The sequence below is a fragment of the Talpa occidentalis genome, unplaced genomic scaffold, assembly GCF_014898055.3.
Source record: "Talpa occidentalis isolate TD23 unplaced genomic scaffold, MPIMG_talOcc4v2.1 talOcc4.8, whole genome shotgun sequence".
Classification (NCBI taxonomy): Eukaryota; Metazoa; Chordata; class Mammalia; order Eulipotyphla; family Talpidae; genus Talpa; species Talpa occidentalis.
Window position 1 is genome coordinate 86,962,798 of NW_023605194.1, and position 15,817 is coordinate 86,978,614.

General features: G+C 34.3%; 1 long non-coding RNA gene across 1 annotated transcript in view; it reads right to left on the bottom strand.

Moving 5' to 3' along the window:
* The window catches only part of LOC129145027 (uncharacterized), a 185,821-nt gene that overhangs the window by 105,683 nt on the left and 64,321 nt on the right, over positions 1-15,817 (bottom strand). The window contains exon 3 of the long non-coding RNA XR_008550013.1: positions 15,130-15,188. This is a non-coding gene — a long non-coding RNA (uncharacterized LOC129145027). The remainder of the gene's footprint in view (positions 1-15,129; positions 15,189-15,817) is intronic.

Sequence of the window (15,817 nt, forward strand, 5' to 3'; positions counted from 1 at the left end):
CAGTCTTTCAGCACGATCTATTTCCTGAAGGTGGTTCAAACTCTCTTCTGAGAATGAAAACTTAGCACTTTCTCTTAACTTCCACTGAGTTGTTTTTTCTTTTACCTAGTGTAATTGTCCATTACTTAAAAATAATGTGATGGTGTATTTGAAAGGTTCTACTTTGTTCAGAACAAAATCACAAGTCTGTAAAACTGCTTTTGTTTATAAACATGAAGGACATGTGCTAAAATTCATTGCTTCCTAGCATCACAGACATTCAGATTATAACTATGTTCCTGACAATTTCATCTGGCGGGCTTTGTGAACATATTTTAAGTGTTCCCTGCAGTTTGCAAAAAAACCCTGAAAATGACAAATATCAAGCACAAGAAAGAAAGAAGCAATTTAAGTTTAAGTAGATGAGATTGGTGTACATACACAATAAATATCAATTTCTGTCACTTACATTTTGAATCTTATCAAGGGTTATTAGATGCTACATAGTAAGTTTCCAAGTGCTGCATTGTTCTGACTTCACCAAACTATTTGATACCTGCTTCCCATTTGGCTGTTTCTTTAGTGTGGCTAAGGCTGCCTTTGAATCTTGTTTTCATAGCACATCTCATGACCCTGCTCCCCTCAGAGAGCGCATTTGCTTAAATCTTTTTCCAACCCTCTTCAATTTCAAATATGCCTATATTATCTCATTCTTCCAGAATACTCTTTGTAACACAAATTAAATCAGTTGGTGTTTTCAATTTGGAACATTTTAAGTGTCACAAAGCAAGCAGTCTGCATTGTTCATTATAAAGAGAATCTTTTACCAAGAGAGAAATCATTTAATTCTAGTTCCTCTCTGAATATCATGATGTCCTTTCAGACACATTTGAGATAAAAATATAGGGTTTTAAGTACTTTCTAATATTCCTTGGAAAAATTATGTGCAAACACGGAGGCAAGAAACAGTTGTCACTTAAAGTTACTGAAATGTGTGTGTGTGTAGGGAAGAAGTAGCTAGTGGGTAGATCAAAGTATAGAAAATGCCAAAGAATTTAAGGGAAATTCTACTCATAGGGAAATAGGGAAATTCTAACCATATCTGTAATGTAGATGATGATGTGACTCTATTTCACGCTGTTGCAATGAGTATGACTAACAGATACCAGATATACATGGATTTCTGTTCAATTATAAGAAGCACTTTTCTAAAAACTAGAATTGCCCAGAAAATGGGATGAGCAAATTTGACTGAGGGCCTCCTACTTTCTAAATGCAATCAAGCAAATACTAAGTGTTCATGTCTCAGGAATGCCTTCAAACTAATTTCTGTTTTAACAGAAGATGATACAACTTCCACTTCTATGATATTCTCTGTTGGACATCTAGTGAACTAATCAGTGTGAGGATAGGATGAACACAATTATGCTGCCTTCACTAAACAATGAATTAACAGAAGCAATTTTGACTTACACATAATAATGACTGTGAGGATATCTGCTAGTATCCATTGTGGCAGGACACTGGGAATAGGATTTAAAAGCAGAGAGAATTTTAAGAGGTGACATTGCATCCCATAGATGTCTTATTCTATCTATTCTTGGAAAAAAGATAAATTATGTCATATCATAATATCATAATAAATGATATGATAATAACTACCATATTATTATCTAGTCCTAGATTAGTCAATATTTCCTATAGTATCACCTACAATAATCCTTTTGAATGCCTCCTAAGAAATGGGCACTCCAAGATATCTGCACATGTTATCTGTAATTCACCAACCAGACTTAAAGACAGACATTATCTTCATTTTAAAGATCATGAAATCAAGACTAAAAAGGCTCAAGATCATCTCTGAGCTCATACAATATTAATGCTCAATAAAATAATTTTTGAAATTTAACTTGATTTTTACACACTGTCCTAGACTACTCTTTATCTTTTATTTTAAAGATTTATTTATTTATGCATACAAGAACTGGGGTACAGGCCAGAGGTGCGGGGGTTGAGAGGATTCACTAGAGACAGAGTGGGGAACAGAGCAGGCAGACTGACTGAAATAAACTGCTGAGGGGAGCAGCAGGTGAGACAGGAGAGGTCTGCTCCGCCATGTGGGTCATCTCCCTGGCCGGGGATCGAACTCATGCTGCAGAGGCTGCGGATAGCTTCATAGTGCTATGGTTAATTAAGCCTCTGCACCACCAGAAATGCCTCTACTCTTTCTTTAGAAATAAATTTCAAATCCCTCCAGTAATGTCTCTTTATTTCTTTATTATATTTGTTATTTGTAGTATTAACATATAGAAATTTTCCACTTGGACATCCATGGAAGAGAATGATCTATATTTTTCTTCCCTCATCCCTACCAATCCACTTTCTACAATGTAGCCAGACAAATGCTGCTAAAACACAGAAATCATATGTTCCTTCCCTACTTGTCCTCTGCCAATAGATGCCCATTGGAACAGTCCAAATGTGCATATGGCTTGTAGACTCGTCATCACCTGGCCCTATCTCATGCTTTCAATGTATCCTTCCCCACTACTTATTCTTCTCACACTCCATTTCATTTTCTGAAGCCAGCCAGGCACAGGCTGGGCTCCTGACCTTGACACATGCAGTGTACCTGGCAGGAACTGTTCACGTCCTCACTGGGCTGCCTAATGCTCTGTAACCTAGTGGCTTGCTCAGTTATACCTCTGCCAGCAGCCTCATCTGTTTTATTACCCATCTTTTTCCCCTTGCTACCAACATGCCCAGGAAAAGCAGGGAGTCAGTGAACCAAAATAGCGACATTTTATAAATCTTTCAAACATAGGATTTTAATCTATCCTCAAGTCAGGAATAGGATAAGTGCCTCCATAGTACAGATAATAATTAATTTTAATTTTATAGATTAAAATAATAAAAATTAATGTTTTTCTCGGAATGTTACTAGGTTTGAAGAATCTAAAGGACTGTTATTTAGACGTCTCCTGTCAAACATTTTAAAAAAGTATGGCCTGAAGAAGTTAATAGTAACTTAATTTTAAAATAGGGCTTCAAATCTAAACCATTCATCACTAAGTAGAAAAATAATAATCAAGAGTCTCATGAGTTTCTTATTTTTATTTAAAAAAATCATGATAAACATAATAAATGTATACAATTGACAAAGGAGAAAAATATTTGAAATAGTAATAAAAACAATAGCTAGGAAGCCTCTTTACCTTACTGGAGCTATGGCAAATGTATAACTAGCCATTTACTTTGTTAGTGGAACTAAAAGCTCTTGACCTAAAGATTGTTCCCTTCCACGGATGTCCAAGTGGGAAATTTCTGTGTTTATAACCAACACTGGGTTTCTGGTTCTTCTGCTAATAGAGGCCACACAGGTTGCAGATTTTATCAGGCCTGGGGAACTTCCTTGCTCACACACCCAGTGAGGCAGCATCACTCCCAAAGGGGCTAATTGCTTGTCCCATAACTCAGGAGCCACAGACTCTCCTGTAGGTGGTGGTTGATTCCAGGCACTTCTCTTTCTGTCCACAGCCACAATGAGCTCTAGCCTGGGCATCTACAGTGGCTTTGGAAGTGGTACTTCCTGACCTATTCTTAACACCCCTTTGTCTATAATCTACAGGAAAGAAATGGTAGTATTTTAGAAACACAAATATTTTCTATTTAGCTATTTTTCTCCAGTCAAAGATGTGTTTATTTTGTTTGGTGCCTCATGAAGTACACCATAATTTTTAGCTTTGAGTGACATAACATGAATGTTGAATTATCCCAAGATTGACATTTACTATAACTATGACATAGAGTTTATACGATCTACAGTTCTGTTAAGTAATGTTTGGAAATAGTCACAGTTGACCTAACCATAACATTACAGATTAGATCATTTATCACTCACAGACAACTTACATTGCACATATAATGTGACATAGGTTAATCAGTGGTAAAAGCATTAGTATTTAGTGTTTGAGGAACATAGCAAGAGATTATAAGACATGTTACATATTCTGGCACTTAATTTTCAGCCTAATTGCATATATTTTTCAGTAAATATGCTGCCTTACAGCTGTGTATTCTTTATTAACTTAATTAAATGGCAAGTTATGATATGTCCATAACTACTTGAGCTAATCTCTCTTTCTCTTGGGGTCATAGCTCCACTGCTATGGAGGATTGTTTCACTTTAAAAGGTTACTCTAACATTTTCCTGTTTCACAGCATTTGTCTTACTCGTTGTAGTATCACACTTCCATAACCTTGCAAATAGTGTCTTTCAGCAGAAACACTGAACTCCTCTGTGTGGCCTTATCCATAAAGCAGCTAAGGTCTTTTATAAGACTGTCTTTTACTTTTTTTGCTTAGGAGAGTAATTTACTAATGCAATGAATTGCTCTAAATTCCTTATTTTATGGAGAATTGTCCAGCAGCCCAAATTTTCTTCTCTCTCCACCTTAGTTCCCAGCCAGTGAGTACTTGCTCAAGACATTCGGGAGATATATTTTACAAATCTTAAATCTAATGTATATTATTTTTTAGGATATCATTAAAATTTTAAGAGGCACAATGAATTATTTAGAATGTGAACTTTGGAGTCAGGAGACCTACATTCAAATCCTCCCTCTGCCATTTTTTTTTTCTTTTAATTATTGTGGGATCTGGAGCAAGTCACCCAATCCCACAATGACTCAACCTTCTCATCTATAAAAAAAGTTAGACAATTAGTAATACCTAATTCACACCTTATTGAGATTATTAAATGAATTACTATAGTGATGCATTTAGAAGAATAGGTGGTGTATGTAAATACTCAATATGTGTTAATTATTTTAGTGTTGCTTTTATTATTTTTATTCTTGGAGCACCTCACTGGGGTAATAAATGTAAGAAAGAAACCAGATTAATAATACACAGTTTTTAAATCTAATCTCTATTTTGTTTACCTAATTTTATAGAAGAGTATAAGATAGGAGAAAGAATATCATTTTGTCAGGAATCCCAGCAGCCACCCAAGTACACAGTTTTTTATGCCCTGATCCAGATGAGGTTTGTATGGCCCTCATGGACAGAAATCTTTGGACAGAAACTGAATCCTCTGCTTCCCACCAATCCTTAATCCAGTCCTCCTCATGCAGCCCTAAGGCCAAGACAACAAATCATATTCTCCCCAATGCAAATACCGCTTTATGTGATGAATGAGGCCAACACAACATTCTCATTTTTATTAGCTCTCTTGTTGCCAAGGAAACAGTCCTATGGGAGTCTGAGAGTATTCTAGAAAGACCTTCATCAGTCCCAACCAGCCCGGGAATTAATCATTTGCTCACAATGTATTATTTAATTTTGAAAGAAATTTTGGTTAACAAAGAAAATAATTTTTGCCAGAGGTGGAGTAAATGTTGTTAAAATTTAGTGAAAAACCAAACCTTCATGTGTATCATTTTAGACCTAAATTGGTCTGTTCATGGGTTCACTAAAAAGAATCTTCTGCCCTTGACCTTTCTCTACTTCCCTCGTTCTGTTGGCTATAATATTGTCAGTAAAAGAACATGATTAGGTCATTGGCTACAGGTATACAGGTGATTTTGTGTAAAGGAAACTATGACAATTCTGTCAGCTATTGATATCTGATTCCATGCTTTATGGTATGGATATGCAAATAGCATTCTTCCAAGTAAAGAGCCAGGATGGGAAGTCAAGGAAGATTTGATGAGAGAGGTTCCAATGATCTAAGGCAAAACTTAGTGGTTTAAAACAATGATCACCTTATTATGTCATGTAAATTTTCAAATCAGAGTTAATAGAAAGCTAGGTTAGATAATCCATCCGATCCATGTGGCACTGAAGGGCAGGGTCTAAGGTAGCTTCACTAACAAGTCTGGTGCCCTTGCCAAGGATGAATGAAGGCTGTTTGTATTAGCCATCAGAATTTTAGTAAATAATAAATAAATTATACTTGTTTTTAGTAAGACTTCTTATATGAAAGCTCTGGACTTCAATTACAAGTGTTTCTCCAAAAAAAATGGAAGCTATCTGGTTTATAACCTAACCTCAGAAAGTACACTGAATGTCTCTGCCATGTACTTTTGGTTGAAGCAGTCATAGGCCCACCTATATTTAAGGGGAAAGCAGACAGACATCTTCTCCAAGACATTTGGATATTTTTTTAAAAAAATTAACTGAGGGATTTTTGTAGAACTATCTAGTCCAAGTCAGACAATTTGGGGGAGTACATGTGAGGACAATGTCCCTGGCTTGGAAAGAAGAAACACAAGGGTACTTTTGCAAGTAGATATTCATCCTACAAGGCAGAAGTATATGATTGACAAATTGCCAAACCAAACTTTAACTAACGTAAAACATAACCCAACAGAAATGCCTATGCATATTAACAAAACCCAAGTCAGATTCCAGAACTGGATAAAGTGAGATAGAATTTTAAAAAGAGGTAAGCAAATAATTCTAATAACAGAATATTTTATTAACTCATCCATCTAAAAGGCAGATTAAAATGATTATGCTACTTGTTTTGAGATTTTTGGTTATCTCTCCTGAAATTGATACCCCTTAACAAAAGTAACTTCTATCTAGGCACAGATACAATAATGAATCTAAACTTTTGTGGACTAATACTATAAAGTATGATTTTATAAAGAGACAAAGACTAGTCTTTAAAAATGAGAGTGAGTTTCAAGAACACCCAAGGACAAGGACAGATCCCAAAATAGTTAGGGGGGATAATCCTCTGTGGATCTATCAATTTATCAACAAGTTAATTAAATAGTTTCCTTTCAGTGATACCCACAGCTAATAATATCCAAAGCAGTAATATAATTTCCAAACTCTCAACATTTTCTGAGTTGTTAAAGTGAAAAATTAATGCTAGTATTAAAATAATTTGGTAAAAAAACCCTTGGAATTTTGAATACTCAGATAATCCAAGTTAATATTTTTAATGGAAACTAATATAATTGTATATAAACACGTTTATGTACATATATTATGGAGCAATTATAATGGAATTTAATTTTATAAATTTATAATTACATATTTAATATCACTAAAATATAAGGGTTGTAAAAGCTTAACTTTTTTTTATATTGTTCTATGCTATTCTAGTAATGAAAGCAGTATCTAGCACATGCTAGGACTTGATATGATTGCGTTAAAATTAAATCTGAATTAATTGAATTAAATCTGATTCCACCAGTGTACCAGGTTCTGGTCATAAACACTTTCAGTCTGTTTGCTCTGTAGGAAATTCATTATCTCAATCAATGTGCACGTGTATGTGTGTGTCCACAAAACTATTGTTTCTCTTTCCCCAATCACCTCCTTTTCATGTAATGTCATTTCTTATTGTGTTAATATCTAGTAACGCCATACATGGATTTTTTTCTGCTATTTTTATTGTAGCTATACCAGAATTAATATAGATTTCCAAGTATTAGAAATTGGCCAAACCACTTAATTTACTATTTTATTCTATTGCATCAGTATAGAACAATCTTCTGGATCAATAAAGGAGAATCATTTGTGTTTTGCCTGACATTTTAAGGATGAGGGTAGATAGCCTCTGAAGAAGAAACACGTTAAAAGGTTGTATCATAACCTACACTCACTCAGTTATTAGTTTGATATTCCAAGGCCATTTAAACACTTGATGAAGCACGTCTTTACTGAGTAGCAAAGATGGATTCAACACTGCTTTAATCATTATGGCAAATAAAAACATATAACACAGTTTTGGAAATGAAATTTCCAGGCACATAACAATTAGAGCACAGTGTGTGACATAGACATGGTTAACCCACAGGAGTTCTGGGGGTGGGGACAGGAGAGGACAATCAGGAAAGACTCAGAGAGGAAAGCACAGAACACCACATAGAGAGAAAGTGGCAGAGAGGATAACAAAGGAATATTTCAGCTTAAGATCTTATCAAAATGATGTGAAAAATATGTAAAATAAAATAAAAAATCTTATCACAATAACAATATTTTGTGGCTCAAGATATTTTAGCTCCTTTAAACATTAAAGCAATTATAGATAAAAAAGTTTTGTTTCAAGACATGAAGTCAGGAAAATCCAGTTATGATTTTCTGTTCATCTTCTTCTGTCAACAACGAATTTTTAAGTCGATCTGACTGCAATCTTCAGTAACGTTCTAATTGTCCTCCCAAGCACTATTATGCTCCTGATTCCTCCCACTGGGGCAATGTCCTATATATTTTTGCTCTAAGTGTCAAGATGTATACACAGAATCTCCATTTACGTCCCATGCAGTCCTCACATGGAGGATTTCTACATACTAGCAGGGAAGAACAGATAGAACAGAATTACCCTCACTCCTACCACTATTTGAAGACCATGTAAATTCTGGAGAAAAACCTGTTCTTTGTGCTTGTATCACCTGGCTACTCCATGTCCATCTCCCTCACAACCTTGTACATCCCAGGAGCAAATAGGCTCTCCCTTAGTCTTTTTCCACATGTGAATTCCCAGTATCATCACATCATCTATGCTGCTGAGATAAAAGAGGAGCATATCAGGGCCTCCCCGGTGGTGCAGCGGTTGAGCACTGGGTTGCGAAGATGCCCGCAGCCTCTGCAGCGCCAGTTCGATCCCCGGCTGCTCCCCCGGCCACCGGAGGAGGGTCCCACATGGCGCGCAGACCTCTCCGGCCGCCCGCTGCTCCCCTCAGCAGTGTACTTCGGTCCTTCTGCCTGCTCTGCTCCCCGCTCTGGCTCTGGTGAATTCTCTCACCCTCCCGCGCTTCTGACTGTGCCCCCAGTGCATGTATAAATAAATAAATAAATCTTTAAAAAAAAAAAAGCAGGAGCATATCAACCTCCCAATGTCTGCCTCCCTCCCCAGTTGACCATATTCATATAAACACATAACCACCTGGTACTGTTTTAAATTCAGTATTCTATTCTTTTGCCACAATTATATTTCCTTTCCATTCCTTTACTTATTCACTAAACTTGATACACATATCCTACTGCAAATGCTTCTCAAAATGATTTCCCTCCTATCTAACACTGAATCAAACTCTTATTCGAACATTAAATAATGCAAATGTTTGCTTCTCTGTAAATTCTTTGACAGTACTAGTAACTCAAAATGTTTTATGAAATCTTGAATGCGGATTCAATATGCTGAGTTCTTTTGTTTCTGGCTATGATTTTGACATTTTCATGGATGAAAAAAGTAGTTCCATCAGTTGATATTATCTTTATCATTCATTACATGGCTTGATAATAATTTTATACCGATTGTAAGACTCATATTCTTATTAGGTATCAGTGCTGGCTTCTTTCAAATACAAACAATATAGCATATGGGATTAAAGTTCTCTGTTCCCTTGTTTGTTAATATCCTTGCTAGGGAATATTAAAATCGTCTTTTTAGAGTTAAAATTCCCCTCCCTGGATATCAGAGGAATAGAGGAAAAATTCCATCAATTACATAATTAATGTATTTTAGTCTTTCTTTACTTTTTTCCTTTCCATGGAGAGGAATCAGCCCCTTTATCCCAAACAGATGTTTTACACAAGCTTTTGAAATCACATTCTAATAATTCCTCTCTTGGGTCTTATTCCCTAATGTCTGAGGCAAAATAAATTTCCAGATTGCTAAGTAGGAATATCAAAATGATTGAAGTTGGGTAATTTTCATTTTCTCTTTATTTCCTCCTGTCATCACATTTCATTTTCTATTTCTAAAATTTCTTACTTCCTTGGACGTTCGTGTGTGTATACATACATACATATATATATATATATATCCACATAACCCAAATAAAGGAATATCATAATTTTTGGCCTGTACCCCAGCTCTTGTATAAAAATAAATAAATCTTTTTAAAAAACATAATTTTAAAACATAGTTTGCAAAAAAAATTAATAAAGTTCTGGGTACCAGCATTTAACATTGAATAAGAAATGTACCAAATGGTGCACTAGTGGGTTAATACATACATTACATTTTCTATTTAAGGAACTATGTAAAAGTCTCCTAACAATGGGATTTAAACATAGAACCAATTGTGTTGCATCAAGTCTTTGACCAAACTTTTTCCTACATCTAGTTTCTTTAACATAAAATACAACTTTGTTAATGAGAAAATCTTTATTCTAAATAAACACCAAATATTTCATATTTCTTAATTTATGTGACATGAAGAAATTGTTTCTCTGCCCACCTACTAAAATCTTGACTCATTTCCTTTTCATGCACTGGCAAGTCGAAAATTTAAATCACTAAAATTTTGTTTTTATTTTTCTTTGGTGATATTTTAACTTCCTCCAATGATACACCCCACAGATTTCTACTCAGGTAGGAGTCAAGCCCTCTGTAATCAGTATTCTGTTTTATTTTTGCAGAGATCATCTACTTATGGAGACTCATTAAAGCATGATGAGTCAGATATGTTCTAGGGTATATTTTAAGTTAATTATGCTCTGAACTCTTACCTTTGCTGCTTTGGGCATAAATTAAAACAGTCTAAAGTGAGTTCATTTTTATTTTTTAAAAAGTCTTTGGAAACCAACTTTTAAAAAGGTTCCTCCTCCAGGGAAAATGCATCTGATTTGACATCTCAAAGAGAAATACTGCATCTTGGCAAACTCTACCACAGGAAAAACAACCATGATTTTATTATGACAAAGGGCACATTTCAAAGTCATTGCCTTGCTTTGTTTCTAAGGTTTGTTGAGCAGGTAGGAGAATATACAAAGATTCAAATCCTGGCTTCTTTTAAGAAGCAATCGGTATAAAAGTATTTGATCAGAGAGAGAAGTATAGATTCTGCAAGGAACTCATATAATCTGAATTTGTAATGCTTGACAACAAAATAATTTACTGTAGTGTAAATAATATTATATGTGCAGACTTTCATTTTAATGTCAAAGAATATATTTTCTATTTCATAAAGAACAATCAGTTAAATTCCAAGTCCACATTAAAATTCAAACCCCTTGCTCTATTTGGGAAACTTGTAGATTTGCTTTCTTGTGCTCTTTTGAGTTCGTAACCCCAGACAGTTAAGGTTCAGGAAATAAAACAGTTTAATATTTAGTCAAATGGTTAGAAAATCTATCTCAACTCTACTTTTAATTCAATTGCATTATGAAGATATCAAATTAAATAAATCCATTAATACTGAAGTATAGCATTCCAGCAATTCAATAACCCAAATGAGGGCAGTATTCTAAGCTCTTAGTGGAGTCACTCAGAATGGGAAAAACTAATTAAATTAACATAACACCCTTCTGACATTTCATGGCAGGAGGGCAGGAAGATTTTCCTTTGTGTTGTGATTTTAAAGGCTGTTTTAGTAAAAAATATTTTTTTTTCTTTTGCAAACCCCCTCCAAATCACTATGTTGTCTAAACTCTCCTTAGAAAGCTCTTTTGGTTTAAGAATTTAAAGACCTCTTATGACCAATAAATTTAATTTAATTGATTGTCCAAAGACCTGGTAACTGAGATCCAGGTTTTGTCCTGCTACCAAGTGACCTTAGGAAAGGCACTAAAAACCACATTGTCTCTGCTTGTAGGCAGGGGTTGTACTGGATGACAATCTAAGTGTTAGCAGCCACTTTAAAATGCTGTGGGTCCATCGTAAACTATAGAGGACAGTTAGGTAACAGATCAGAATTGCCTCATTCCTTAACATCACAGATTAAATTATTGTGTAGATGAGCTGCAGTTAGTTGTCTAGTTATGCAGCAGGCAAAAGCAATTAGTGACAGATAACATGAAACAACTGGCATCATATAACGAATATATGTTTTACAATGTGGTTACAAAATGGTTTAGAAATGTAGAACCTTTTTGTTTTATTGAATTCTATTATCTTGAAAATCTTTTTCTCTGAATATATTTTGATGTGATGTGGGAACAGTATTTATTCTTTTTTCCCCTAAAGCACAGACTGGATCAAAGTGTCTTTGTGTATAATGGAATCAATCAGTCAATTAACATGAAAACTTAGATGCACAGATGAGCCTGAATGAGAAACCTAAGAGACACACTTGTTGGTCACTTAACTGCTTAGTCCTTGAAATAACATGACTTTCAAGTAAGGAGCTTGTAGAAATACAGTTAATTTCAAAAGGGAGAAAAAAAAATCTGACATTGATTATGAGTTAGAGAGCAGAGAGTTATATAAATCTCTAAAGGTGAATGATGCATTCTTTAATGAGAATAAATAGAGATGAGGGAATATTGGCAACTAAACCAGTGCCAATTAAAAGTGTGAGGAACTGGGGCTCCATACCTCTCCAAACACACCTACTATCCTTTCTATGCTGTGGTTCTTTTTCAATTTTTCTAGAGTCTTCTAGAAGACTCATGACATACTCATTAAAGTCCTAGCATATTAAAATATTTAGTGATATGTTTTAATGCACTAGGAAGAGGGGAACCTCTCACAGACTTAAAACAGTTCAATCTGGAATGAATGACTCTTTGATTTCAGGGTCTGCAGAGCACCTCTGATAGAGATATTTGGTGCAGGGAATCTGTCTATGATCCTGAAGACCACTGTACATTAAAGTGTGCATTCACACATAAGTGTCCACTCGCTAGGGTTAAATTTTATTTGATTCATCCACGTGGATATTGGAGGCTCCTAACTACAGGGCAGGCAGCATAATGCATTTCTTTAATGCCGACAGAACATAGCACATACTAGACATTCAATTAACGATTGATTCCTCTTGCACCCATGGTGCAATCTGGTAGAGAAATAGAGACCAAAAGTGTGATAAGGGACTGGGTTCTATTTTATGTGCATTTATTAACTAATTGGAGGCTCTGCTGGGCTATCACTTTATAGTCAATAGTGTTAAGTTTTAATAGTTTTCTTCACCAAAAGTATTTATCAGAGAATTATAAGAAACAAATAACATAATGCATACCAAAGTTCCTTTTTTAATATAAAGATATTAGCAAGAGAGCTAACTTTATTTAAAGTATCCCAGAAGAATAATTATATTTTAAAACAAATTAAATCTGCAAGCATTTTCTATACTATTTCTGCTTATAGTTTAAACTGACAGAGAAACTGTAAGGTCTCAGAGATTATGCCAGCAGAATGGAAAGGTAAAATGGAGGAGACAAAACAGAAGAAAACATTAAATACGATAATAGGGAAGAAGGGAGAGAAGAACAGGGAGAGCAGAAGAAAGAAGGGCATGTCAATAAAAGCATGCAGCAGTTTCTACTGCAGCAGATGTGTTCCTCTAGAGTTTTTTAAAGGTCCCCTGTGTAGCAAAGACCAGGCCCATAGAATAGTCATAAAACCCTCAGAGTTACACGGAGATCTCCATCTCCTAGATATACTGCTTAAAAGAGATGTTTTTCTTTCTTATTCCCCAAAGGATATCTATCAAAAGTTAGAAATTTACCTACTTTGAGTTCACAGCAACATTGTGTAGAAAAATGCCTTGACAATATATATAAATAATCCAATCAATGATTTCTTTTAAAATATCTGATCCCATTGGAAAATAATGAAAGACAAATGTGAAGAATTTCTGCAGTTTGCCTTACGGTGCTAATATTTAATACTTGATTAAAATGAAAATAGGAAATCCATGGTAAAGATGTACATGTCAATATTTGTTGAGTGTAAAAAAAAAAAATCACTGCTGTAATATTTGGAGACTAATCCTGTACAGTGGTTACAACAGGGTAGCACAGAGGCTGGAATGCAATTTCTGGAGCCAAGGTTTTTGTCAGCAACATTTGCTCACTGTGTAATCTTGGCAAATATTTAGACTCTGTTCTTTATGCTTCTCATTTTTTTTTTAATTTTAAGACCATTATAGTGATGTTTTGAAATTTATGATGTCAATTCATGCAATTTTTTAAGAACATTCAATTAATAGCATTAGTTTTTGTTTTCAAATTATTCTAAAATGAGTACATGTTAGAGTATGTTATGGTTAATATCTATTTTATTTTGATACTTTGTTCTTTTAAGATCACTTCCTTCCAAATAAAATTTAAAAGTCTAGAATATGAGAAACTAATTACTTTTCAGGTACATCATAGCTTCCACCAAGAAAGATTAAAATATGATGTAGTTATGTCTTTGTTTCTTTATTAATGTTTTTATTTATGTACAGTTAATATATCTTTAAGCTGAGACATTTTATCATCTGTGTGTTGACAGCTTCTTACCCATCTAGTATTTTGAGTTAGTACATTTTCTAAATCAATTTTCTTTTAAAAGTTAAACTACAATTAGTGTTACATCAAAGTCTGTCGTATCATCAGATTTCATTTGACACAGAAGGTTAATATGTAAATATTGCAATATATTAAAAAATAACCTTAAAAAGTATGTATGTTATGTATGCTGCTGGCTAAATTAATGAGAATGCATAAGCGTCTCAGAATAGAGGATAAATCTTTTTGTTTGCTATTTAAAAATGTTCAACAGAACCAAAATTCAAAATTGCTGGAAGAATTCATTTAAAGTCAATGCAAAACTCTCTCAATAAGTTATCAAAGACACAAACAAGCAAAGGAAGTTTGTTTACTCTTCCCATCCATTAAATCACAAATCATGAGGTAGCAATATTCTCACAGGATCATTAAGGATTATAGATTAAAGAAGTACTAATTACAGATATCTGTACGTATGTGAAATAACTGATTTCTGAAATGAGAGCTCTTTACTGATGAAACAGATGCTGCTGATTTTCTTCTCTTCAGTAAACTTTTTTTGATCTTGTGCTGTGACTGACTATCCAATTATTCTATACTACTAATCTATAATCAAAAGAAAGCAAACTAAAAGTAAATTTCAAATAAAGTTCTTTAGAAAACATATTTCAAAAATGTGTAAGAGAAGACAGAAAAATTAAATATTGTATAAAGAACCTGATTTTCCATTTCATCCCTTCTTAGTTCCTTAATACCCAACTACATTTGTCCAAATATAAAGTTCAGATCCCAAGGAGCAACTGCAGCACAAAGTCAGCTTTGCCAACATATGCTTCCCTAGCAACTGATGTTAAAAGTTTTAAAGAAAGACAGCGAAAAATCTTAAATCTGACCCTGAGTGAGTGTTCAACTGTGCTCCCTGTTCTTGAACTATCTGCTATAGTCACAATGGAAAGTAATATTGCCTACCTTCTGTTGAACATCAGGATGTTTCCTGCTTGAGCAACAATGGAGATTCTTCTGTAGAGCTACCTACGAATAAAAGAGAGAAGAATAAAAAAATTATCCAGAAGAGTTCATCATGAGTTTTCAATTGCCATACCAAAGCTTTTATCTACACATGTAAATAAGACTCTGCAAAAAAAAAGAAAAAAAGAAAATCAAAATGATTCAATCAAATGTCTATATTTTCAGTAATGCATTTCCTAAGTTCTAGCACCTCTGAGTAGGCTATCAGAGTGTACACTACAGAACGGTGCCTGCCAAGGGGTCAAGAGCAAGAATATAAAATGGCCTTTGCCCCTCTTGCCAACTTTGTTCTCTGTGATGTGGCTACATCTGCCCAGAAGAAAAAACAACTTTCATCTTGATATATCTAGAAGTGGTGTCTAATTTGCATATAGGTATCAACTGTGTGAGATAACACTCTCTGAAAAAAGGCTAATTAAAATAAGAGGAATTTCTCTTCTAAAAGCAGCTTCTAGCTTAATGTCTAAAATACATATTTGTTAAAACAGAAGGTGAATCAATTAATAAGTGAAATGGATTAAATAAGACATATACTCCTTAATTTATGAAATATTTTATCTTGTGTGTCTAATTTTCTAATTAATTTTATTTCTAATAATTGCATAGGATATTTGCCTAGAATTTCATA